The sequence below is a fragment of the Mustelus asterias genome, chromosome 11 (assembly GCF_964213995.1).
Source record: "Mustelus asterias chromosome 11, sMusAst1.hap1.1, whole genome shotgun sequence".
Lineage (NCBI taxonomy): Eukaryota > Metazoa > Chordata > Chondrichthyes > Carcharhiniformes > Triakidae > Mustelus > Mustelus asterias.
This window is the reverse complement of record NC_135811.1, coordinates 15902085-15927909: the sequence shown is the minus strand read 5'-3', so window position 1 is coordinate 15927909 and position 25825 is coordinate 15902085. Positions and strand designations below refer to the sequence as shown.

The following is a 25825-nucleotide window of genomic DNA, read 5'->3' as shown; positions in this document are numbered from 1 at the left end:
TCTGCTGCTGGGTTAACTTATTGATTTGTTGACATACTTGCTGTTCTATTAGCTTTTAATTTCCTGATGCTCGCTTCTCTGTTAATTTATTAATTGCAGTAAGAGGTCTCACAACACCAGGTTAAAGTCCAACAGGTTTATTTGGTAGCAAATACCATAAGCTTTCGGAGCTTGCTGCTCCTTCGTCAGATGGAGTGGTCTCTGTTCTCCAACAGTGCACAGAGACACAGAAATCAAGTTACAGAATACTAATTAGAATGCAAATCTCTACAGCCAGCCAGGTCTTAAAAGGTACAGATAATGTGGTTGGAGGGAACATTAAACACAGGTTAAAGAGATGTGTATTGTCTCCAGACAGAACAGCTGGTGAGATTATGCAAGACCAGGGGGAAAGCTGTGGGGGTTACTGATAATGTGACATAAATCCAACATCCCGGTTTAGGCCGTCCTCATGTGTGCGGAACTTGGCTGTCAGTTTCTGCTCAGCGACTCTGCGCTGTCGTGTGTCATGAAGGCCGCCTTGGAGAACGCTTACCCGAAGATCAGAGGCTGAATGCCCGTGACTGCTGAAGTGCTCCCCCACAATTTATTAATTGACCAGCGCCCTTTCATTATTAATTTATTGACGTATTCACTGTTTCATTAGTTCACTGGTTCCTGCTTCTGCACACATTTATTGAATCCATGAGTCTGAATTTATCAATTCATTCCTGTCTGTTTTTCCACTAATTTATGTTTGCCACTAACCCATTCATTTTTAATTCATCGCTGTACTAATTGCTTTGTTGATTTATGATTTATGCATTTGCTGGTGCCTGCTACTTTATAAATTTATTGATTGCCATGGCCTGTGCTCTATTGTTTTATTAGCTTAGTGGTACTAGCCAATTCATGCTAAATATTAGTAACTTTTTGTTGTTACAAAAAAGAGGGCACCTAATGGCACCAGGGACCTTGGGTTTGATTCCTGGCTTTGGTCACTGTCTGTGCGGAGTCTGCACGTGCTCCCCGTGTCTGCATGGGTTTCCTTCGGGTGCTCCGGTTTTATCCCACAGTCCAACAGACGTGCTGGTTAGGTGCATTGACCATGCTAAATTCTCCCTCAGTGTACCTGAAGAGTGCGGCGACTAGGGGATTTTCACAGTAACTTCATTGCAGTGTTAATGTAAGCCTACTTGTGACACTAATAAATAAACTTTAAACTTAACTTGTTGACAGTGTGTATTGTATTGGATTCTACGAGATAACTCGCCATTACCCCATGTCCCTAAATAAATTTGGTTATCGATATTTGTCAATCTCAGTATTTTAAACGTGATTTAGCATCAATTTCCATTTGCAGAAGAGAGTTCCAAACTTCTGCCATCCTTTGTATGTAGAAATGTTTCCTAATTTTACTTCTGAAAGGTCTGGCTCAAATGTTTAGACAATGCCCCTAGTCCTAGACTCCACAACCAGCAGGAATAGTTACTCTCTATCTTCCCTTTGATATCTTGAAATTTTCTATCAGATCATCCCTTATCCTTCTAAGTTCCAGGGAATACAACCTTATTTTATGTAACTTGCAAATATTGATGATCAGAGAGGCTTGATGTACTCATGTAAGGAACACAGAAAATCAGTATGCAAGTACAGCAAGCAATTAGGAAAGTAAATTGAATGTTGACCTTTATTGCAAAGGATTGGAGTACATGAATAAAGGAGTCTTGCTACAATTGTACAGGGTTTTGGTGAGGCCACTGCTCAGTACTAGGTGCAGTTTTGGTGCCTATTTTTAAGGAAGGATATACTTGCATTGGAGGCAGTGCACAAAGGTTCACTAGATTGTTCTGTGGGATGAGGGGTGGTTGGGGTGGGGGTGGGGGATTGTCCTATGATGAGAGACTGAGTAGTTTGGGCTTATATTCCTTGTAGTAATTAAAAGAATGAGAAGTGATCTCAAACATAGAAGATTCTGAAGGGGCTTGACAGTAGTTGGGCTGAATTTCACCCATCAGGCAGATGGCCTGACTTTGGCTGGAAAAGTAGGTTGCTGGCAAACGTGGGCGTCCAATGGGGATTTCCTTCTCAATTTTATGGCCGGCAGCCCATTGAGTAACTGATAATGGGGCTGCTGACCTGTTCCACGTATCCTATTGTGCAACAGCCTGGCCTGCCTCCATATATCCTCCTCCTCCTCTCAACCCCGCATATCACTGTATCCTATCTGAAAAGGGTGAACATTAATAAATGGCAGCTCGATAGGCAAATGGCACAAAGATTGATGGCAAGAGGAATACAAATTTGCAAAAGAATGAAATAGTAATAATGTTCTAATAGTACCTGTAAGTTAACAATATTGTTCCTTCAAACTCCCTCCAGCTTTTAAGATATGGTGTAACAACCTTGGACACCACTTTTAACATAAAAGGCAAAATATATTCAAATTCATATTATTGCTGCCCAATTTAAGTGCTTCCCTAGAAGTGGATAGACTCTGTTGCCAGGTACTAGAAATACTGTCAAAAAGTAATGGGCAGAAAAGTGGGCAAGAATCTGATATTGTCCTCTTTTCTAACTGGCATTTGCCATAAGACCACAAGATATAGGGGCAGAATTAGACCATTTGGCCCATCAAATCTGCTCCACCATTCATTCATGGCTGATATGTTTCCCAACCCCATTCTCCCGCTTTTTCCCTGTAACCCTTGATCCCTTTACCAGTCAAGAACCTATCTATCTCTGTCTTAAATGTACTCAATGACCTGGCCTCCACAGCCTTCTGTGGCAATGAATTCCATAGATTCACCACCCTTTGGCTGAAGAAATTCCTCCATATTTCACTTCTAAAGGGTCATCCCTTTACTCTGAGGCTGTGCCCTTGGGTCCTAGTATCTCCTACTAATGGAGACATCTTCCGCACGTCCACTCTATCCAGACCTTTCATTATTCTGTAAGTTTCAATGAGATCCCCCCTCATCCTTCTAAACTACATTGAGTACAGACCCTGAGGCCTCAGATGCTCCTCGTATGTCAAATTTTTCGTTCTTGGGATCATCCTTGTGAACCTCCTCTGGACTCTCTCCAAGGCCAGCACATCCTTCCTTAGAAACTGGGCCCAAAATTGCTCACAATATTCTAAATGTGGTCTCACCAGAGTCTTATAAAGCCTCAGCAGTACATCCCTGCTTTTGTATTCTAGTCCTCTCATCTGATTAGAAGCAGATTGGGTGGCCAATTTATAGTTGTACAATTGCTTTTCAAACCTCGCCGGGAATCTAAATAATTTAGATGCCACAACATGAACAAGTAATTGTGGTTCAGCAGAGGTATTTTTGGAATAGTTGTATCTAATATCAACAAGCCCTCAATTTACCTGAAAGACAGGTTTAGCCTTGCTGATTGATGATCTGGATAAGGAAGGATTGTTAGGTATGCAGATGACTTCAAACTTGTTACCAATTTCTAAAATTGTTTGACTTGTAACCTTTTTACTTGCTTGGGACAATAGTGGCAGATCTCAGTGAACTTGGAAAGGACAACTCGGTATTTGGAAGAGATTATTACAAAGATAGTGATAGAAGTGAAAACAGCCTCAAAGATCAAGTGAGGTGACAGGTGATGACAAATTGCTTTGCACCCTAATTTAACTGAAATTTTCTTAAAGAAGTCTTGCAATCTCCTCCACTTCTTTTCTTCTGAAAGCACCGGTACACAGTGGGTATAGTTGTACATTATAAGCCACCCTTGATTCCTCCTCAATTTATACTACCAGAGAAAAGGTTTTTGATTGGTTGGCAAGTCGGCCTTGATTGGCCAAGGTGTTGGCATTGGAGAAAGCAACAGATAACTTTGGACTCTTCAAGATCCCAGATAATTCAAAAAATGCAAAAGGCTTGAATATATTTCATTCGTTGCAGAGTATGGGTTGCTGCGTGTGAATGTATGTTGCTTCCAGCAAGCATAAATCAGCCACATTACGAGTTCAATTGATTACCTTAAGTTGGTTGTTAGCACAGCTATTAGTGAATTCAGATTTACCAGTAGACGTTTTGATTTGGGCTTTGCAAGTCTTGGCTCTTTGGGTAAGGTCTGAACTCTGCCTATTACCAACAATGGAAAGACCTTACTGATCCATCAGCCAATTGTTAGGACATATGGCCTACATATCTGGCATCGCATCGGCACTGAAATTCTACATATTGGTGCTCAGTGCTGTAATAAGTAGAATGTCTTTTTGCACTAATGGCAGCATTCTGTTCGTGGAAAATACCAATCGCGTAGCCACTGCATAGCAGCAGTATGAATTGACTTGCTTAACCTTGTGTTCAAATTTATGAGATACTTTGCCTTTCCAGGGTAATTGGAGGTGGACCAGGCATTTTCCAGGTTTGGAAGTGGTGGCCTTTGGTCCATTTATGAGTTTGTGTGATATATAGAAAACAATGGTCTGATCAAGATAGCTTTGATTTGAAAATTTGGCATTCTTCTATTTGTCCTGATGAGTGTAAGGTGAAAAGCTTGTCATGACATGGCAGCATGTCTTTCTTTTCAGCAATAGGAAGGATCAATTAATTGGTTTGTCTAATGCCAGATTTTCAAAGAATATATGATTTTCTTTGGCAGGTTTGGGGGCGAGGGGATATGTTCAAATGCTCCACATTTGAAGGGTAGAACAGGATGGGATGAGGCAGGCATTGCTTCTATGTCCCTGCAGGCATTGATGGCGTGTCTTTTTCATTGCAAATTATCCTGTTCCCAGGAAATGAAATGAAGTGTCCAGTTCAGTGCCAGACCTCTTCTGCAATAACATCCATGGTCCAGAGCCCCAAGAATTTTAGGTCAATTAGTCGTGAATTTCACGCATTCAGAATTAATGAGGGAGGTACACCGCACCAGAATTTATTCTCGAAGTCTCCCCACAAACACTTCATAGACTCATAAAATCATAGAATCCCTACAGTGCAGAAGGAGACCATTCGGTCCATCGAGTCTGCACCAACCACAATCCCACCCAGGACCTATCCCCGTAACCCCACATATTTACCCTGCTAGTCGCCCTGACACTAAGGGTCAATTTATCAAGGCCAATCCACCTAACCTGCACATCTTTGGACTCACACTTCTCCTGCCCAATAATTTAAATGGCTAAAAGCAAAATACTGTGACGAAGGGTCATCTGGACTCGAAACGTTGGCTCTATTCTCTCTCCACAGGTGCTGTCAGAACAGCTGAGATTTTCCAGTATTTTCTGTTTTTGAATTTTTAAAAATTTGATTTGATTTATTATTGTCACATGTATTGGTATACAGTGAAAAGTATTGTTTCTTGTGCGCTATACAGACAAAACATACCATACATAGAGAAGGGAAGGAGAGAGTGCAGAATGTAGTCATAGAAATCATAGAAACCCTACAGTACAGAAAGAGGCCATTTGGCCCATCGAGTCTGCACCGACCACAAACCCACCCAGGCCCTACCCCCATATCCCTACATATTTACCCACTAATCCCTCTAATCTACGCATCTCAGGACACTAAGGGCAATTTTTAGCATGGCCAATCAACCTAACCCGCACATCTTTGGACTGTGGGAGGAAACCGGAGCACCTGGAGGAAACCCACGCAGACACGGGGAGAATGTGCAAACTCCACACAGATAGTGACCCAAGCCGGGAATCGAACCCAGGTCCCTGGAGCTGTGAAGCAGCAGTGCTAACCACTGTGCTACCATGCCGCCCATCCACTGTGCTACCGTGCCGCTCACCTAGTGTTACAGTCATGGCTAGGGTGTGGAGAAAGATCAACTTAATACGAGGTAGGTCCATTCAAAAGTTTGATGGCAGCAGGGAATTTAAATGGCTGTTTACACTGGTTTATTAAGCACTATATTTCCAAATAAATTTTAGCTCCACTTGCTGTGTGCTACATCTTAAGCTTCCTGAGTTTAGTTCCTGAGAATACTAATTTAGTATTCACCCTTCATGTGGAAGACTAGTGATAAAATGGAGAGATCTGCTCCTTTGTGGTTTTTACATTGCAGGGGCTATGTTTAAGCTGTCACAAAAATATGACATCTAATCTATTTGATATTGAGGATAGTTTAGCCAGTAATGATTTGGAGTCTTGCAGTGCTCGTTATCAGGCTTGTTCATCTTTTCCTGTTTTTCAAAGCACAACAGCCCAGGAACATCAGCAACCTGGTTCTAATCCTGCCTTTGCCATATGTACCTGTCAAGCTGAGAGTACATGGATCACAGACAACTGGAGAAACAGAGGCAGTTGCCAAGGCAATGTTTAATGATAGGTAGCCGAAAGTACATTCATTATCTCAAGAATGCAATAATAATCAGACCACAAGAGGATGAAGAACAAATTAAAATTAGGAAGGTTCGTCGTTCATTAACATGTTAGCAAAATTAAAGCCTGGGATATGAAATTGGCTGAGGGACAGAAAGCAGAGAATGGCGGTGAGCAGATGTTTTTCATACGAGAGGGAAGTACTTGGTGATTTTTTTGTGAGCGAGAATGGGTAGAGGCAATATGAACTAAATAGTACAATTTTAAAGGTGGTATAGGAGCAGAGAGATATACCAGAATGTTACCACCTTGCCCGTCCGAGGCTCGTAAGATCCCACCCGAGGCCAACGAAGAACGCTGTTCTGTGTTCCTCGCCCACTCCGATTCCGGGCCAGTCTGCCGGGAAAATTCTGGCCATATAGTAGTGCCTGTACAAAAATCTTGGTGAAAGGACATGTTAAGATGTGTGCTAAAAAGCATATCGGATCCTTGGATTTTGTAACAGAGGCATGCTGTACAAATTCAATTCGAGGCACCATGCTTTAGGGAGAATGGCAAGGCTTTAGAGATGGTGCAGAAGAGATTTAATGGACCAATACTCTGGATGAGGGAATTTAGTTATGTGAAGGAACTGAAAAAAATGGTACCGTTTGCTTTACAACAAAGGGGATTTGGTAACGATGTTCATCATCCTTGATAGCACTCTTGCCTCTGAATCCAAAGGCTGTGAATTCAATTCCCACCTGGGAACGTGAGCACAAAAACTAGACTGACATTTGAGAGGGTGTTGCAATATCAGAGCCACTTACTGGAATTTTACCGCCTTGCTCATCCGAGGCTCATCGGATCCCAACCGAGGCCAACGGAGAATGCCGTTCTGCGAGCCTCGGGCGGGCGTGGCGGTAAAAATTCCAGCCACTGTCTTTTAAATGAGATGTTAAACCGAGACCATGGGGGCAATCTTATGAAAACATTCTAAGTGTCAAACAAGTATGAAAACAGGAGAGAATCGCACTGATTTTTTTTTTGACGAGCTCCCAGACACAATCATGCAATCATAGAATCCCTACAGTGCAGAAGGAGGCCATTCAGCCCATTGAGCCTGTACCAAAAACAGTCCCACCCAGACCTTAGCCCCATAACCCCTTTACACTAAGGGGCAATTTGGCGTGGCCAATCTGCTTAACCCGCACATCTTTGGAGTGTGGGAGGAAACCGGAGCACCCGGAGGAAACCCATGCAGACACGGGGAGAATGTGCAAACTCCACACAGACAGTCACTCAAGGCTGGAATTGAACCCGGGTCCCTGGTGCCGTGAGGCAGCAATGCTAACCACTGTGCCACCATGCCACCCAATCGTACAGTATTTAAAAAAAGGAGCCCAGATAAGATTCTTGACAGCAGGAGGACTGGGAAGAGCCTATTGTCACTGGGAAGCCGGCTGATGTGCTCTGGGGGCACCATTGCGCAGATGCCCTAACCAGCCACGCACCCCCCCCCCCCCCCCCCCCCCCCCCACCACCACCACCCCCGATCACCACCCTGGCCAATGTCCACCCCCAACCCCCCAGCCAATCAGCGCCCTCACCCACTCCAGCCAGTCCCCTACTGCCTCCCTCCCCTATCATGCCCCTGCCCCTTTAGGCCCTGTCCCTTCAGGCCCTGTTCCCTTCCCTCAGGCCCTGCCCCTTTGGCACTGCCCAATGCCTGGTGAGCACTGCCAGAGTGCTAGGCTGGCAGTGCCAGGATGCCAGCTGATTTTTCACCTCTTGCCCGATCTGACTGGCGTGACGAGCTGGTAAGATCACCTGACCTGTCTATCATTATATCAGCAATTACATTGTTTGGCAATTACATTGTTAAGTCAGCTGCAATATTGAAGTCACGTGATAAGCATTGGCTTACTTATACATGGACGTAGCTGGAATAGTGGGGTGCGAAGGAATTGAAGAGTTGGCCATTCTGCTGAGCTGTCTTGAGAATAAACCTGCCCGAGGTAAAGGGCTGGCTTTAGACTCATTCTTTCGCCATATCTATTATTGGATTTAACATTACCTGCCCTCGGAGATGGATGTTAATGATCTCCGGTTACTATTTTGAAGAACAGGGATGTTCCTCTTTATGTCCCGGCCAGCATTTGTCCTCAACAAATATCTCTAAGAACAAACTATCTGGTCATCTGTTTGTGGGACATTGTTCTGAGCACATGAGCTGCAATGTATACACGTAGGGTCCGATAACTTTCTTGTGCTGCAATTTCAGGAATGTAATTTGAATCCACACCATTCTGATTCGAGGCGTGTGTATATTGAGCAACAATTGGCATCTGGCAGCATAGGAAAAATACCAGAGTGAATTATTGAGATGCTGGATGGAAGGTAGCTCTCGATTTTTATCCTGAGGGTCATACTGCAGTCAAGAGCAATGCCACTGTCGCAACATAGAGGTGTTAAAAGCTAATGTTGTCTCACCTGTACAACATGGTTGTGATAGTCTCATCAGAAAGAAAGCAATGAGGCAATCCCTCAGTACTGCACTGGAACGTCAGTGTAGATTTTGATTTCAAGTGTCAATATTGACGAGCCCACAATGTTCTGAATCAGAGGTGAGAGTACTGTCACTGAGCCACACTGTATTAGACAGATCTCAGCAAAACGTTACTTCCTGCACTGCCTTAAAACTGTGAAGCATCAGCTAAGCAATTAATTCATGTGCATGAACAAGTCAAAGGAATGCTCTTTTGGAATAGATGCAGGATCCTTTGAAAGCCAACATTAACATTTTAATAAATTAAGTTGCTCTTGGCATTTTTAACAGCAAGCAAATTAAATGCTTTGTGACAAAGGTTACATGTAAGATTTTAACTGCACTGCCTCGGGGAGATTGTTCATGTTGATGGTTGAAAATATAATGGAATGCATTTAGTGACAACACTATTATCTACCAAACAAATATGCCACCTCTCGTATCTATTTAAGCAGAGGCTCTGGAATGTCTACCTGGACTCTATCAAGAGAGTAGCCAGGGAGAGGGTTGGCCCACTCAAGGACAAGGGAAGGAATCTATTCGTGGAGCCAGAGGAAATGGGCGAGGTATTAAATGAGTACTTTGAGTCAGTATTCACCAAAGAGAAGGACTTGGTGGATGCTGAGTCTGGGAAAGGATGTGTAGTTTGAGTCATGTTGAGGTCAAAAAGGAGGAGGCATTGGGGTTCTTGAGAAACATTAAGGTAGACAAGTCCCCAGGGTCTGATGGGATATACCCTAGAATACTGAGAGAGACAAGGGAGGAAATTGCTGGGGCCTTGAGATAAATCTTTGTATCCTCATTGGCTACAGGGGAGGTCCCAGAGGATTGGAGAATAGCCAATGTTTAAGAAGGATAGCAAGAATGATCCAGGTAATTACAGGCCGGTGAGCCTTACGTCAGTGGTAGGGAAATTATTGGAGAGGATTCTTCGATACAGGATTTATTCCCACTTGGAAATAAGTGGGCGTATTAGTGAGAGGCAACATGGTGTCTCACTAACTTGATCGAGTTTTTCGAGGAAGTGACGAAGTTGATTGATGAGGGTGGGGCAGTGGATGTTGTCTACATGGACTTCAGTAAGGCCTTTGACAAGGCCCCGCATGGGATCAGAGGTGAGCTGGCAAGGTGGATACAAAACTGGCTCGGTCATAGAAAACAGAGGGTAGCAGTGGAAGTTTCTGAATGGAGGGCTGTGACAAGTGGCGTTCCTCAGGGATCAGTGCTGGGACCTTTGCTGTTTGTAATATATATAAATGATTTGGAGGAAAATGTAACTGGTTTGATTAGTAAGTTTGCAGACAACACAAAGGTTGGTGGATTTACGGATAGTGATGAGGACCATCAGAGGATACAGCAGGATATAGATCGGTTGGAGACTTGGGCGGAGAGATGGCAGATGGAGTTTATTCTGGACAAATGTGAGGTAATGCATTTTGGAAGGTCCAATACAGATAAGAAATATACAGTAAATGGCAGAGGGATCTGGGTGTACAGGTACACAGGTCACTGAAAGTGGCAACGCAGGTGGAGAAGGCAGTCAAGAAGGCATACGGCATGCTTGCCTTCATCGGCCGGGGCATTGAGTTTAAAAATTGGCAAGTCAAGTTGCAGCCTTATAGAACCTTAGTTAGGCTGCACTATGAATATAGTGTTCAATTCTGGTCACCACACTACCAGAAGGATGTGGAGGCTTTGGAGAGGGTACAGAAAAGATTTACCAGGGGTGTTGCCTGGTATGGAGGGCATTAGCTATGAGGAGTGGTTGGAGAAACTTGGGTTGTTCTCACTGGAATGACGGAGGTTGAGGGGCAACCTGATAGAAGTCTACAAGATTATGAGAGGCATGGACAGAGTGGATAGTCAGAAACTTTTTCCCAGGGTGGAAACATCAATTACTAGGGGGCACAGGTTTAAGGTGCGAGGGGCAAGGTTTAAAGGAGATGCACGAGGCCAGTTTTTTACACAGAGGGCGGTGGGTGTCTTGAACTCGCTGCCGGGGGAGGTAGTGGAAGCAGATACAATCATGAGTTTTAAGGGCCATCTTGACAAATACATGAATAGGATGGGAATAGAGGGATATGGTCCCCGGAAGGGTAGGGGGTTTTAGTTCAGTCGGGCAGCATGATCGGTGCAGGCTTGGAGGGCCGAAGGGCCTGTTCCTGTGCTGTAATTTTCTTTGTTCTCTTTGTTCTTTGATCAAATGGCGGAGCAGACTAGATGGGCCGAATGATCTAATTCTGATCCTAGATATTTTATAATTTATTGAGCATTTCCCATATGTCCGCAGCCATCTCTCCCAAAAAGCTAGTGCTGTAAGCAGGGGGTTGTGTCCTTCTTCGCTGCAATTCTTTTGGACTCTGGTGCTGGACCTGGTGAGCCGCTGTGCTGCCTGGATCGCATCCAGCCCAAGTCAGGAAGGCTCAGTGAGACAGTCACCGAAGAAATTTAGCTCACGTAAATGGGCACAGGGTGGCAATCTGACCAACGGGTGAGTGCCATTCCGAGGAAGATATTACCCAAGAATTTAAAAACCAAGCTGCTGCTGGCTCAAAGGCCAACATGGATCAGCAAACACCAAGATGATGGATGACCAGGACTTGGTGTGAGTTAATATCAACAGTAAGAAATGGTAATAACTACTTTCCATGGTTAAATGCCCTTTTTAGCAGAGCTGGTTGAAACCTTCACACTGAAATCACCTTATTATTCAGCAGGAAGGTAGATTTTGCAGTAAAGCAGGAGTAAGATAAAGGTGGTCCGTGTAATCATGGAATCCCTACAATACAGAAGGAGGCCATTTGGCCCATTGAGTCTGTACCGCCCACAATCCCACCCCAGGCCCTATTCCTGCAACCCCACACATTTATCCTGCTAATGCCCCTGACACTAAGGGGCAATTTAGCATGGCCAATCCACCTAACACACACATCTTTGGCCTGTGGGAGGAAACCGGAGCACCCGGAGGAAACCCACGCAGACACGGGGAGAATATGCAAACTCCACACATACAGTGACCTGAGGCTGGAATTGAACCTGGGACCCTGGCGCTGTGAGGCAGCAGAGCTAACCACTGTGCCACCGTGCCACCCAATCTCAACAGGAAGCTAAGTTATTCCTTGTGGGACATGAGCATCGCTGGCCAGGCCAGCGTTTACTGCCCATCCCTAATTGCCCATGAGAAGGTGATGGTGAGCACCTTCTTGAACCACCACAGTCTGTGTCATGTAGGTACATCCCCAGTTTGGGAAGTAGGAGAGGCAGATGTACTTAAACGCTGCTAGCTTCTTTTATCTCAGGAGTCCATGCAACACACATTAAATGTACATTCCTCACACAAACGACACCAAGCCACATGCAAATGAATTTACTTATAAAACCAATTGCCTTCGAGGGAGTACACAACATTGAAGAATTAAAACACGTAGACAGCACCATAAACTATGGGATTGAAACTCAAGTGAATGATTTGCACAAGTTGCCTGAGGTTTAATATCGTGTTTGCAATACCTTATTAGTTTATTTAATATAAGCCTTACTTGCTGTGGTTTGGTGCTTCGGGTAACTTGAGCTTGTTCTGGGAGCCAGCATTTGTAGATGGTAGGCTTTGTGACTGAGGCAAATAGTTGATCATTGGTGAAGAAGTTATTTTTCTGTGCTACTTAATACATTTAATGCTATAATTGACTTGATTGCACACCAGAATGCATCTTTTCTCTACAGTGAATTTGACCTGGTTATTCACAGTGTACTCATACTCATTAAATTTCAAGAAAACTTCAGTAGATGTAACACAACAGAGTTCCTGTAGTTTGCTGAGGTTGTGTGTTGCTGCATTTCAACAACATAGGAACAGAAGTAGACTGCTTAACCCCTCGAGCCTGTACAGCCATTCTGAGATCATGGCTGATTTGTGACCTGACTCATATAGAAACTATCTGCCTTTGCCCCACATCCCTTAATACGTCTGGTATTAAAATCTAAAATCTATCAATCTCAGATTTAAAATTCACGATTGATCGAGAGTTACTTGGAATTTGCGAAAGAGAGTTCTAAATTTCCATTACCCTTTGTGCGGAATTCTCCAGCCCTTCCCGAAGATCCTGCTGAAGTCAACCTCCACCGTGGGTTCCCTCACAGCGGGAAGGGCGAGGAATGTAAATTGTCATCGATTTCGGCGGGATCGGAAAACCTGCCGCAGGGGATTCTGGAGAATCCCGCCCTTTAGGGCGGCACGGTGGCACAGTTGTCAGCACTGCTGCCTCACAGCACCAGGGACCCAGGTTTGATTCCTGGCTTGGGTCACTGTCTGTGTGGAGTTTGCACATTCTCCCCGCATCCATGTGGGTTTCCTCCGGGTACTCCGGTTTCCTCCCACAGTCCGAAAGACGTGCTGGTTAGGTTCATTGGCCATGCTAAATTCTCCCTCAGTGTATCTAAGCAGGTGCCAGAGTGTGGGAGTTTTCATGTTAACTTCATTGCAGTGTGAATGTAAGCCTATTTGTGACTAATAAATAAATAAACTTTATGTGTCCTCATGCTTTCTATTTTCACTCTTGAAACATCTAGCTCTGGGCTTTAGACTATATTCCCTAATTCTCGACTCCCAAACCGGTGTCATAGAGGATAGAGATACACAGCAGGGAAACAGGCCTTTTGATTCAACTCGTCCATGCTGACCAGGTTTTCTAAACTGAACTAGTCCCATTTGTTTAAAGTTTATTTATTAGTGTCACAGGTAGGCTTACGTTAACACTGCAATGAAGTTACTGTGAAATTTCCAGCGTGCATTTGGTCCATATCCCTCTAAACCTTTCCCATCCATGTACCTTTCCAAATGTATTTTAATGTTGTAATTGTACCCACCTCTACCACCTCCTCTGGCAGCTCATTCCATATACACACCACCCCCTGTGTGAAGAAGTTACAGTAAGAAGTCTCACAACACCAGGTTAAAGTCCAACAGGTTTATTTGGAATCACGAGCTTTCGGAGCGCTGCTCCTTCATCAGGTGAGCGGAGGAGCGGTGCTCCAAAACCTTGTGATTCCAAATTAAACCTGTTGGACTTTAACCTGGTGTTGTGAGACTTCTTACTGTGCCCATCCCAGTCCAATGCTGGCACCTCCACATCATGGCTACCATCGAGAAAGTTACCCTTCACGTCCCTTTTATATCTTCCCCTCTCACTTTAAACCTATGCTCTCTAAACCTTTGGACTCCCCTACCCTTGGGAAAAGATCTTGGCTATTCACTTTATCTATGTCCCTCATGCTTTTATAATCCTCTATAAGGTCACCCCTCATCCTCCTATGCTCCAGGGAAAAAGGTCCCAGCCTATCCAGCCTCTCCTAATAATTCAAACCTTGGATAGTTTGCCTCTATCTATCCCACCTTGTTCGCTTGAAAACTCGGATGAATCAACTTCGAAGTTCAAGCCTAGCTCATGTAATCACTTCTCACAATTTAACCGCTGACGCCTTGGTAATGTTTTGGAAACTTACACTGCACTACCTCCAAGATGAGTATATCCTCCCTGCAGTGTGATTCCCAGAACCGCTCACAATATTCCAGGCAAGGTCTAAACAGGATTTTGTATAGCTGTAAACTTGTTCTCTAGATATAAAGAGTGTAATTCCATTAACCTTCTTGATTATTTTCTGTACCTGTTTCATGACATTTTGACAATCTGATGACGTGGAATCACATGTGTCTTCGGACCTCCACTGTTTCTTGCTTTTCACCATTTGGAAACACAGAAATATCAAACATTCACTGCACAAAAGAAAGCTATTTGGATCATTGTATCCATGTTGGGGAAGTACTCTATTCTATTCTTCTTGTGTCCAAAGTGAATGACCTTACATTTGCCGAGTTTGAAATCAATTTGCCATAGCTTTGCCCATTCACTTAATCTATTAATCTATTTGTAATTCTATACTTCCATCTACGTGCTTTTAATGCCACCGAAGTATATATTATTGACAAAGTTGGACATGTGGCATTCTGTCCCATTATTTAAGTTTGTTCACAGTACAGTGAATGAGGCCTCAACACAGATCCTTGCACAGATCCTTATCCATCATAGAATCATGGAATCCCTACAGATAGAAGGAGGCCATTTGGCCCATCGAGCCTTCACCGACAACAATCCCACCCAGCTCCAATCCCCATAACTCCACGTATTTACCCCGCTAATCTCCCTAACCTACACATCTTGGGACACTAAAGGACAATTTAGCATGGCCAATCCACCTAACCCGCACGTCTTTGGAGTGTGGGAGGAAACAGGAGCACCCGGAGGAAACCCACGCAGACACGGGGATAATGTGCAAACTCCACACAAACAGTTACCCGAGGCCGGAATTGAACCCAGGTCCCTGGCGCTGCGAGGCAGGGACCACTGTGCCACCGTACTGCCCATCCTGCCAATTAGAGTACATGGCCATTATCCCAACTCTCTGACTTCTACCACTCAGCTGATATCCGAACCAGGTCAATAATTTGCCTTCAGTTCCATGAGTTTCAACTTTAGCTAATAGTCTCTTATGAGGAATTTTATCAGATAGCTTTTGGAAGCTCATTTAGAGACATTCCCTTGTCCATTTAAGTCAACTCTTTAAATATATAATCAGGTTGTTAATAATGACCTATCTTTTACAAATCCACGCTGGCTGCAAATTTTGATGATGATCAGTCACCCTTTCATTAATTGTAGATTCTAGTGATTCTCAGACAGCGGATGTTGGGCGTTCTGGTCTATAATTCCATGATTTCCCTTTCTCACCTGTCTTAAAGAGATGAGTGAAATGCACCCTAAAGGAATTGCCCCAGAATTAAAAGAACTTTGAGAAGACTATAGTTCTGGAATCAACATGTTCGCACTTACTACCATCAAATACCTGGGATGGAAAACATCTGGCTTTGGATATTTGTGACTATTTCGTTCCATTATTTTCCTCATTACTGTCATTTTGCTGACGTTAGTTTTGGTGGGTCCCTGTCCCTGATTGAATATTAGTTTCCATGGGATGTCTGGCATGCTATCCTCTTCCTCTACTGTAAATACTGGAGCAAACTAATTACTCACTATGTCCGCTGTTTCCTTATTTTCACAGACAGAATCACCATAAGCAGTTTTCAAGTGGCCCACATTTGCTCCTGACTGTTCTCTTTTTCCTGATATAATTGCAAGAGATTGTGTGTTGATTTTGGTATTCCATACACATTTCTTTTCATACTCCCTTTCCGTTATTATCCATTTTGCCACCTTTGCTGCTCTTTGTAACCTCTCCCATTCACCAGGATTTATGCTTTATGTTGCATTGTGTATGCTTTATTTTTCAGTTTTTCTTTGAGTCAAACTCAAGAGCATACATAATTTATTTGTTGAATTCAAGAGGGATGAAAGTTTTTAAAATAAACCAGTCACCGTATTTGTGACTTCAGCTGACAGGCTGGTGAAAGGTACTGGAGGACATTTATTGTGGGAAGAAGTGAGGATCGTATCACAATCTTAGTCTGAATGTTCCAAACAAATCTGTTAGAATTGTATTTAATCGTGTATCACTTAGCCGCTCAAGAGCTGCAGTTTTCTTTTTGTTGAACAGGCCAGCTTCAGAATGAAATCATAATCTGCTTTAAAAATTCATGTAATAAATGGTTGCTAAGGAAGCCCTATAGAATGGAAAAAAACATGGTTCAATTTTACATCATAGTTTTTTTCCATATCAATCCCCTTGTCAGTGCCGTGATGTTCATATATTCCACTTGATCCTGTTTATCAGATCAATTTTATTTTGTAATTCTATGTGTACAAATGGACAGATTCAAGTGGGTGCCAGATGAAATGTTGCTCCATGAGATACATTATAAGAGGTCAGAGAACTTGAACTAATTGCCAACTTGTGGATATAGGAGCCTAACCAGCCGAGTGCCTAGAAAGAATCTTTGAGCTGATGCCAATGTGCAAACAAATGTCTGTTTGGATTTCCACTGGTTTCAAGGCCTCTCAAAAAAACCGTCTTCAGAAGCAAAAATTAAAGCGTTAACGTTTTAATTAAAATTAAAATTGAAGAAGGTCTTTAATTCAACCTAGAAAAGGAGCAGAGAAGGGAAACAAACAAGCAGATACAGAGATTGTTTAATTTATTTTTATTCATTGGACATGTCGCTGGCTGGCCAGCATTTATTGACCATCCCTAGTTGGGCAGTTGAGAGTCAACCACATTGCCGTGGATCTGGAGTCACATATAGACTAGACCAGGTAAGGACGGCACATTTCCTTCCCCAAAGGATATTAGTGAACAAAATGGGTTTCTCCGACAATGGTCATCAGTAGATTCTTAATTCCAGATTTTTTTACTGAATTCAAATTCCACCATCTGCCGTAGCGGGGTGTGAACCCAGGTCCTCAGAACATTAGCTGAGTTTCTGGATTAATAGTCTCATGATAATGCCAGTAGGCCATCCCTCCCCCCTTAATGCCTAACACCTGGTTACGGGTTAAACAGGAGATTGATAGATGACTGACATGGTCTTTGTATCAGGCAGTATTAAGTAGCATAAAAGAAATTCAAGACATTGGAGAAACAAGGGACGTTGTAGTATCCAAGCCTCATCAGTCCTGGAATGCTCCTTGAAGCCTTTGTTTTATTTTTAATCAAATAACAATAGTAATTGCACCATTTAACTCATTGTGTATTAAATCTTTGGGGACATTTCTGAAAGATGTTGTAATGACATTCTATAAATCAATTTCTTTCATTCTTCCTCCCTGACACTGTAAATATTTTAATTTAAGCTGCACCTTAGTTTTTTTAACCCGACTATCAGCATTTATTCCACAAAGAATATATGCAGCATAAATTTTGTTCACAATATTGGTGAAGCTGTTTGAGCATAGTTTTTGTAATAAGTCTTTGGAGGCAAAAGTCCCATCACCAAAATCCCTTTATTTACAAACTCTAACAGCAGTGCACAGGGTGCGAGCAGTCAGCAGTCTACCTCCAGGGGTGTCAGAGGAACTGACACTCCCCGGTGAAATACAAGGTAAAGTCTCCCTGATTAGCCCATCAATTGGATCCTTAATCAGGGAGTTCATATTCCAACAGGCCAACCTCAATGGCCTGATTGAAGGCATGACAGTTTTAAAGTTTATTTATTCTTGTCACAAGTAGGCTTACACTGCAATGAAGTTACTATGAAATTGTTGAATCTATTAGGATCTTGTAACCAGATTTTGTAATGACTTTAACAAGGTCCATGATGTGGACCTCTTAGAACACGAGCTCCACGATTAAGGCAGTAATTAAGGCTGTCCAATCGGGGAGCCCTGCCTGTGTATATAATGTGGAGTGTGAAGGTTCCTGGCACTCTGGGTTTATACTTTGTACGAGGAAGTACCTGGTCTGAGTGTTGCTGACTGTGTAAATAAATCTAAATTTGGTGTGAAGGGACACCAGCTTTGGAGGAGTTATTTCAGATCTGGCGATGTTTGTTTTCCAAACCTGTGAAATGTCATGGTTAGAATTTAAACATACTGTTTCACAGCAACATCCATTTGTATTTAAATGGTAGTATCTTTAACACAATAAGACGTCTTAACGGACTGTCATAAAGTGAAATTGAACACTGAATCATTTATGGCAAAATTAGCCCAATGGTCAAGAGCGTAGGCTTTAGGGAGGGTCTTAACAGAGGCTAGAGAGCTAGAGAGACAAAAAACTTCAGGGAGGGAATTCTAGAGTGTAGTGCTTTGTCAGCATGGTCACGAATGATGGAGCAGGTAAGATTGGGGATGTTTAAAAGGCCAGGAATGGATGTCTTGAAATGTTCAACAACTGGAGAAGATTACAGAGATACTGAGGGCCCGATTTTACCATTTTGAGTCTAAGTGCCGAATCTGGGTGTAATACAGATCCGAGCCCGGAATCCTCTTTGCAGCGCGCCCATACGCTTTTTGCCAGCTCCAGTCCGATCCGCACTGTGGGCGGGCCTTAGCGCTGCCGGAACAATCGGAGCTCTGAACTGCGCATGCGCAGTTCGTAAAAAATCTGAAAAAGCGCGCCCGTGTCAGATCGCAGATCTGAGGAGTAGAAATGATGGGCCTGATTTTACCATTTTGAGTCTAAGTGCCGAATCTGGGCGTCAAATAGATCCGAGCCTGGAATCCTCTCTCCAGCGTGCCCATACGCGTTTTTCCGGCTCCAGTCTGAACCGTGCAGTGGGCGGGGCTTAGCGCTGCCGGACCGATTGGAGCCCTGAACTGCGCATGCGCAGTTCGAAAAAAAATCTGAAGTAGCGCGCCCGGGCGGGGAGAAAAAAGCAGAGAGAGCGGCTTTCTGACACATCATCTCGGGGGGTGGGGGGGAGAGGGGGCGTGATGGATCATCCTCTGGGAGGGGGTGAGGAGGGAGGATGGGGGGATGTATGGCAGTGTGTGACAAGAGACTGTGTTATTTTTCTTGATGAAGAGCTTCAATGAATACTTCGAACTTCTCTTGAATCTCACGAACCCTTTTGAGGTCCTCTGCTAGTTGAACTCGCCTTCCTGTCAACAGTTGAATTTTTTTAGCATTGTCATCAGCAAAACCCTCCAACACTTCTTTCACATTCTTTTCGAGGCATCTCACTTCAGTATTTGTTAGCTGTTGTCGGAGTGTGTTTGCTGTAATAGCTAGCATTCGCTGAATGCTCCAGAACAGGATAACATTATTGCATTCAAGCTCAGAATCTACAAAATGCCTTTGGTAATAGTGGAAACCTCTTCTGCAAAGATTACAATGGTTCAGCGATTCCATTAGGAAGTGTTTTCGGTAAACTTGGTGTCAAGTATCTTTAATCAGAATGGTATCCACATCTACATCTTTGGCCTCCAAGTTTTTACGAACTGTTGTAACTTCATCGTTAGCAAGATAAGCTGTATGTTCCTCAGTGATGTTTAGCAGCCATTCCAGTTCGGTTTTGGTTTCATTTCGAACATACTGTTCTGGAGACCGTGATTTCCAGTAGAACCACCTTTCTTGCCAATCTGGCCCCACCATATCATGAATTACAGATTCAGTATCTCGAAGACGGGTTTGCAAGGTTTCTTCCAGGAAATGGATAGCTGCATCCCACTGCTGTTTGTCAGATACGGAACGATCTTCTAAAGCATTGTGCTGGATGACTCGCAGACTGTCTTCAGCCTGCTCATCCCATCTGTGGCGTTTTATACTTTCATCTCTAACAGCATGTTTTAGTTTGTCAAAGATATCATCATGGTCCTTCCCTTTGTGCTCTGACATAAATCCAGCAAACTCATCCCCCAAGGTTCCCCAAGCAACCTCTACTGTTTTGTGAGGCAACTGTTTGTCAGTCCACTGCTTGAGCTTGATGTCCACTGTGGTATTGAATATGCCTGAATTCACAGACTGGGCAGCAGGAAGGTCAATATTCTCAATCACATGTGTAGAGACTCTTTCCCACAGTTTCCTTTGTGGAATCTCTTCCCAGTGTTTTGGAGTAACCTGACCTAAGCTGATCACTTCATCCAGAATTCCATTCTTCGCCTTCTCGTATAGTTCATTCCTGTCGTGTTCCCTCAGCCGAGGATAGTTGTTCTTCCATTCAGTTTCAAGGTTGAAGCGAGTAGCTTTAAATGTATCAGCCTGTTGTTCCACAGACTCGCGCACCATCTTCCAGAAACAGTCTGAAACTGCTAGGCTCAAGTTCTTAGTTGTCACTTGATGTGCTTTCAGCAACCTTGTCTTCAACAATTTTGAATTCTGAAAGAACTCTCCATCATAATCTTTTATGGAATCGATACCTTCATTGGTGTTGCCTCTACCGGCAACAACTGCAAAGTAACCCAAAGCCTTCATTGGAAACAACTTGCCTTCCACAATCCGACTTGGACTGGCTAGGTTTTTCTCAGCTAGATCCACTTTGGTCAACACAAAGATGGTCCTTCTGCCTTGTGGATCCATCTGGCTCACCAAGTCAGTTACAATACTGAGTACAGCATCTACTGAACCATCTTGGATACAAAGGATAATGAATGGTACTGGTCGATCTTCCTGGTGTTATCAGTACTGTAACACCAGGAATGGCTGCCGACACCAAGGATATAATTTTTAGCATAAACAAGGCTTACATGCAGAACCCTAATGCCATTATCCTTTGTACACTGGGAAGAGATTCTACCAAAGGAAACTGTGGGAAAGAGTCTGTACACATGTGATTGAGAATATTGACCTTCCTGCTGCCCAGTCTGTGAATTCAGGCACATTCAATACCACAGTGGATATCAAGCTCAAGCAGTGGACTGACAAACAGTTGCCTCACAAAACAGTAGAGGTTGCTTGGGGAACCTTGGAGGATGAATTTGCTGGATTTATGTCAGAGCACAAAGGGAAGGACCATGATGATATCTTTGACAAACTAAAACATGCTGTTAAAGATGAAAGTATAAAACGTCACAGATGCGATGAGCAGGCTGAAGACAGTCTACGAGTCATCCAGCACAATGCTTTAGAAGATCGTTCCATATCTGACAAACAGCAGTGGGATGCAGCTATCCATTTCCTGGAAGAAACCTTGCAAACGCGTCTTCGAGATACTGAATCTGTAATTCGTGATATGGTGGGGCCAGATTGGCAAGAAAGGTGGGGGGGGGGGGCGGTCCGCCCAGATCATGAGTGGGTGCTGAAAGATTTCCATGGGCTAGTCTGTCAGTCAGTGCTCCCACTGATCCATCCTGTACCAATATCTCTGTCCAGCTGCCTGGAAATCGTCGAGTCTCATCTGGAACAACTGAATTTGGTCAATAAATAATCTTTTTTGCCTTTGATGCTGAAATAAAAATCTCACCATTCACCAGACTCTGAAATGTCTTGCTGCACTTTACACTGGAGGCTGTCAGCTCTCTTCCAACTTGTCCTATGTTGGCCACTTCAGTCATTACTGCAGTTGAAGAAAAGTTTGTGGTGACTATGTTTCAACTAAAATAATGCTGGCTTTTCACGCTGTGATATATGTGCGTTCAGTCTTTTGAGTTATGCCCCCTATTCCAGATATTAGATAAACATCCCTTCTGAAGTTTTTGTGGAGAAGCAAGGTCACATGACCCAGGACACCTACCTTTTGGCCAGTTTAATAATACAGACCCCCATGGGAGGCAGGCCCCCCTCGGCAGACCCCCTCCCAACCAGAGATCCATCTGAGCCCCCTCCTCCCCCCCACAACCAGAGATCCATCTGAGCCCGCCCCCCTCCTCCGGCGGACGCCAGCGGAACAGTGTGAAGCCCGGTCACTTTAGCCGTGGCTCCAAGTCTGTGGCCAGGAAGGTGCTGCAGGCTCTCGAAGGACTGAAGATGGTTGAGAAGGATGGTGGAGGGAGACCAGCGATCGAGGCAGGCTGGGGGTGAGGTCTGCCGAGGGGGGCCTGCCTCCCAGGGGGGTCTGATCCCGGGGGGGGGGGGGGGGGGGGGCAGTCAGCAGGGTGCTCTGCCGGGGGGGTCTGCCTCCCGTCGGGGGATCTGCCTCCAGGGGAGGGTGGTTGGCCTGCCGGGATGGTTAGCGGGGGGGTCTGCCAGGGTGAGGGGGGTGGAGGGATTGCCACTGCTGGGGGGCGTGGGCTGGATATCGGGGCGCTCTGAGAAGGATGGTCGAGGAGGATGGTGGCCGCAGACTGACTTCACAAGGGCAGAGGGAGCTTCGGAGGTTCCCCTGCAGAATAGAAATCCGCTTCGGGCTTTTATTTAGCAGGTCGCTAAAAGCACGGATCCGGATTGGGCCGCGCGGTGGTAAAGTGGGATTTGGTGGTAGAGATGGGCGCGCAGTTCATTAAATCGATTTAAATGCATGCTAATGCATTTAAATCGTCGGGCTGCCCGATTCGGGCACGGACATTTGCGATTTGCTTGGATTCGGGTGCAGACCGCGTTAAAGGCCCGACGCCCGAATTTACCGCGATTCCGCGCCCGAAAACGGGCGCAAATTGTTGGTAAAATCGGGCCCTGAGGGTGCGGCCATGGAGGGAACAGTCAAATCGAGACATTGTTTGACGTGGAGTCATTATAGATCAGCAAGCACAGGGCTGATGGATCAATGGGACTTGATGCATGTAAGGAAAAGTTCAAAGGGTTTTGTATGACCTCAAGTTTACGAAAGATAAAATGTTGCAGGTTTGCTGATAGGGCACAGGAATATTCAAGCCTAGAGGTAACAAGGACGAGGGTTCAGCAGTTGATGAGCTGAGATGGGGCAGTGTTGGGCAATATTATGGAGGTGGGAACAAGCCACCTTACTGATGTGGTGGCTACGTGGTTGGAAGTTCATCTCAGGGTCAAGTATGATACAAGGGATAATGGTCAGGGAGAGGGAAAGGATCGGTAACCAGGGAATAGAGTTTCCAGCAGGGTTCAATGACTGAAAAAAATACAAGTTTAAAAAAAAATCCATGACAACCTGTTCCATTAGTTCAAAAATACTTAATTTCTTGCTAATCTTGGCCCCCGGGAAAAATTATTTTTTGCTCTGGTAGCAATTATTTTGCTTGCTTCACCAGGAGAAATGTTGTTTGAAGAAATGGAATTACAGGAGATTCAATACATATCAATATTTCCATTACATTCAATTTTCAAAAATGCAGAGTAAATTTCTAAATGAATGTAGGCTGCTTTCTGGACAATGTGGCTGATATATTCACATTTTCATAGAGTCATCCGTAGGGCGACACGGTGGCACAATGGTTAGCATTGTTGCCTCACAGCGCCAGGGAGCCAGGCTCGATTCCCGGCTTGGGTCACTGTCTGTGTGGAGTTTTCACATTCTCCCCGTGTCTGCGTGGGTTTCCTCCGGGTGCTCCGGCTTCCTCCCACAGTCCAAAGATGTACAGGTTAGGTTGATTGGTCATGCTAAATTGGCTCTAGTGTCAGGTGATTAGCAGGGTAAATATGTGAGGTTTTGGGAATTGGGCCTGGGTGGGATTGTGGTCGGTGCAGACTCGATGGACTGAATGGCCTCTTCCTGCACTGTAGGGATTCTATGGATTCTATGTACTGCTGCCTCACAGCGCCAGGGACCTGGGTTCGATTCCCGGCTTGGGTCACTGTGCAGAGTCTGCATACTCTCCCCGTGTCTACGTGGGTTTCCTCCGGGTGCTCCAGTTTCCTCCCATAGTCTGAAAGACGTGCTGGTTAGGTGCATTACCCATGCTAAGTTCTCCCTCAGTGTACCCGAACAGGCGCTAGAATGTGTCGACTAGGGGATTTTCACAGTAACTTCATTGCAGTGTTAATGTAAGCCTACTTGTGACACTAACAAATTGCTGCAAATCTTTCCTGTGGCACAGTGGTTAGCACTGCTGTCTCACAGCGCCAGGGGCCCAGGTTCAATTCCGGCCTCAGGTGACTGTGTGGAGCTTGTACATTCTCCCCATGTCTGCGTGGGTTTCCTCCGGATGCTCCGGTTTCCTCCCACAGTCCGAAAGACGTGCTGGTCAGGTGCATTGGCCATGCTAAATTCTCCCTCAGTGTCCCCGAACAGGCGCCGGAGTGTGTCGACTAAGGGATTTTCACAGCAACTTCATTGCAGTGTTAATGTAAGCTTACTTGTGACACTAATAAATACATTTTACATTTTTAAAAACTTGGGTATCTGTATATTGTCTCGGATAATGTAGAAAGTAGTACTGGGGGTATAAGAAGTTAACAAAACAGAAGCTCTTGTCAGAAAACCACAGTAAGAAGTAAAGGACAAAAGTCATAGAATACCTGCAGTGCAGAAGGAGGCCATTCGGTCCATCGACCCTGCAATGACAAAATCCCACCCAGGCCCTATCCCTGCAACCCCATGTATTTACTCTGCTAATTCCGCTGACCCTAATGGGTAATTTAGCACGTCTAATCCATCAAACCCAGAATGTGCAGACTCTACACAGAAAGTGACCCAAGGCCAGGAATCGAACGTGGGTCCCTAGAGCTGTGAGGCAGCAGTGCTAACCATTAAATAGGACTTCCTGCAGAAGTTCCTTCCTGTTGTACTGAGGGTGGAATATGGGTTTATATGAAGAAATCCCTTTGTTTTGCTTGATTTATTCAATTATTCTGCAATCAGAATCTTTCGAGGAGCAGTTAGCTTTTAAACCCCGAGGCCAATGTCCGTGTCTCAGGCAACCTTCCTAGACATCCATTCCAACTGACCACTCCTGCACAAGTAAATACTCTCTGCTATCCTGTATTAACTTGGCACATACACCCATTTTGTTCCGTAGCCTTGTCAGATCTGGATATATAGAACTGTATTCCAATTGCTAGTTCTGTTTTCTGGATGAGTGTAGGATCTGATGTGGAAGCTTGCAGAAAGCCTAAGAAATAATGTCCTGAATCTCTTGCAGTCTGTCCTTTTCAAGGTGGGCCTCCCAGCTTCTGAAAGCCAGTGATCAGATCATCCATATGAAAGGCCTTCCTGCCAAGGCAGGTGGATGCAGTTGATTATGGTGCTGCCACTTACTCTAGGTAGCACCGTGTTGAATCTTTTTCAGACTTAATGATATCGGGACTGATTCATCAGAATTTCAGATTCATTTACCGGAATGTTATCGCCTCACCCACCCGAGGCTTGTAAGATCCCTCCCGAGGCCAGTAGACAATGCCGTTCTGAGAGCCGCGCCCACCCCAATTCCAGGGCAAGTGTGTCGGTAAAATTGTGTTGTTGACCAAAGTGGAAAGAGCCCCAAGATACCTCACAAAGGAAGAAGTTTGGCCCTGTATAGCAGCAATTCCCCAAACACAAAACCTAATTACATTTTTCTGTTGTATTAGCTGGGAACATGCCAAAATGCAATGGAGCAACACAATAGCTAACACATGCAGCATGAATTATTTTTCAAAAATTACCAGTGTTGAATTAAGTTGTTTTGTATTGATCACCTGGCAACATTGCTTCTTTCAATATCCTTCTTGATTACACTTCCTTGATATCCTGATTACCCCGTTACTAATACATTGTGATTTGCTTTAATACCTTCTTGGCAGG

The 25825-nt window shown here is 44.4% G+C and overlaps 1 protein-coding gene and 1 pseudogene across 1 annotated transcript in view; one reads left to right on the top strand and one right to left on the bottom strand.

Moving 5' to 3' along the window:
* The window catches only part of cusr (Copper-only SOD repeat protein), a 124313-nt gene that overhangs the window by 40756 nt on the left and 57732 nt on the right, over positions 1-25825 (top strand). The gene's annotated exons all lie outside the window — the stretch shown is intronic.
* LOC144500828 (dynamin-like GTPase OPA1, mitochondrial pseudogene) lies at positions 19261-21746 on the bottom strand (annotated as a pseudogene).